This window comes from Etheostoma cragini, chromosome 18, assembly GCF_013103735.1.
Source record: "Etheostoma cragini isolate CJK2018 chromosome 18, CSU_Ecrag_1.0, whole genome shotgun sequence".
NCBI lineage: Eukaryota > Metazoa > Chordata > Actinopteri > Perciformes > Percidae > Etheostoma > Etheostoma cragini.
This window is the reverse complement of record NC_048424.1, coordinates 8,416,896-8,419,395: the sequence shown is the minus strand read 5'-3', so window position 1 is coordinate 8,419,395 and position 2,500 is coordinate 8,416,896.

Genomic DNA, 2,500 nt, shown 5'->3' with positions numbered 1-2,500 from the left:
ACAGCAAATTACCGCCAACGGAGGGCACAGCGGCCTGAGGGAAGCTATCACATAGTGGACAACACAATGACTAGTACAAAGCTACTGTCCTGCTGCATTAGCTGTGTCTAATTTTTTATTCCGCTTTCTCTCTCCATCTCTTCGTCTCTCGGTCGCTTTTTCCCCCGCCACTGTCATTACTGCTGTCATGCTGAATGAAGCTGGAGGTTGTCCATTAACTGGACATGAGTGGACCAACTGTCAATTATTGATCTCATGTGAATTAATTTGGTATTTCATGTGAGCTCCTTCCAACTGAATGTTGGATTAAGGTTTTGCTTTGCCCACGCCTCACCGAAACAATTGTTTGTCTGCTATTGATCACAGCCAGGCATAATCAATCCTTGTTGTCTCGGTGCTGCGGGAAAGACGAATGAGTAATCTGAGCATTGCAGGAGAACTGGCCGAGATGCAGTCCGACCCTGTTCGCTCCAGCACTACATATTGATCCTGTGTACCGATCGAGCCTGAATGCTGCTTTTGGCAGATTACAGTATATGATGCCAGTTGCTCGTAATCTCACCAATATGGGCAGAGGTGCAGACAATCCCTGGGTGGTCGCCGTGACAGTGTACCAAGGGTTATGTAACCCCCGCTGATGGAGTTATGATTGGAGACCAATAAGGGCATGTGATCCCTGCAGAGGAATTAACGCACGCCCCACTTCATCCCTGATCCTGCTTCCACTCAACATAAAGCAAATTACTAGTAACAATCTGCAGACAGGCTGGCAGTGGCGGCAACCCTAGGCTTCCAGTGCAACAAGGACAATGCCATTGTTCTCCATCTCCCTCCCTCCCTAACTCCCCCAACAAATTATAAGTACCCCACTGGGCTCGAAGGAGCCTGTCGGCTTCAATTCCACGAAACTTTACACATCTAAACCGTCTTGTAGATGGCTGTGAAAAGAAAAATGTTTCCCCTTTTTTGTCTTTAACCTTTTGTCCTCGCCGTCCTTGATTGTCTTCTAATTGATGGTGCTTTCAGGTTCATATTCATCCCCAGATTTTCCCATGCTCCTGATGGACAGGGCTCCGGGAAGGTGCTGACACAAACAAACACAAAGCCGACTTGACACCTGTGTTTGAGGTAACAAGATTTGATAGCTGAAAACAAACAGACTTAGATTACGGAGTCTAACTAAGATGCACACACTGTGCAAAATATATATTTTTTTATTTGGTACTTGTAAAGCTTTGGCTGTATATAAAGTAAATACCACGTGGTAGAAAGACTTGCTATTGAAAGGTAAATAAATACATGGAAATGAAAAGATGCATGTGTACCACTTCCTGTATCCTGAAGGTCACCTAAGCATTCAGTAGTCCTAAGACCAGGTGTGTGTACAGGGGAGGAGGAGGGGTGGGGTGGGGGGGGGTGGGGGGTGGGGGGGAATAGTGATAGATAGGAAAATCACTTGACGCTTTTATTCTTGATGATCTCTAATAGGAAAATATTTGAATGCCCACTTTTTGAATTTTGAAGAACGTTATTGACTCAAGAGCGTATTGGTTTGAGCGTCTGAGAGAGAACACACTGTCAGAGAGGAAGAGGAGCAACGCTTTGTCCCTCATGAACCCTTCAGCAAACGTTCAGCCTCCTTCAGTGTCTTCGTCCTCACGGTGTTGGGGCATCCGTGACTGTCACTCTCTTATTCTCATCGCCATCACTCCTTAAAAATGAATAGCGAGTGGGAAGCTGCGATGAAGCCAACGTGTTAATCTTTCCACTTCAGCACAGCCTTTTAAATTATGTGAGCTGCCCTGTCTAGGTCACCTTGGGTTTTTCCTAGGTGTTTTTTTTTTTTTTTGCACGCGATAAATTGTCCCCCTTTGAACTCACACTCAATGTGGAGAAACAATGCAAATTTGAATGAATTTGCCTCGCAGTTGTCTATTTGCATATCTATTTAACTCAGGATATGCTCATCATATTTCATCGATCAACGTGTCTTGGAGCAATGTTCAACAAGATTAATTAAAGCTATTTATCTGCTAAAGGTCCTCGCTGTGCCTAAGGACATCACCATTTGTCTTTGTGATGATTACTGTTCAAGGCAGAAGGGGAAAGCTCACTGGTCTTCACTGGAATTCCGTCTAAAGAAAGGAGTCTCCACTTTTGGAGACAAAGGAGCCGTGAAAACCCAAGTCTGTGTGTACGCGTCAGAGAGATTTAAAGCGCCGGCGCTGATGACATTCTGTACATCACCTCCGAGTGTATTATCCTCACTAAACCTGCTGTTGTTCACATTGCTCCCCTCTCGCTCCCTCCCTGCTTTCTCTTGCATAATAGCTGTTGTGGCCGTGAGCTAGTAGCGGCAGTAGTGAGCTCACAGCAGCTCACCCCGCCCACCCATCCCGGCTGGGCTCAGCCGTTACTGAAAAGCTGCCAGTATTTCATCATCCTCTGTCTCCCCTCGATGACCCCAGTTGCAGCTATACCCCCAGTCGCCTCAGGGTGG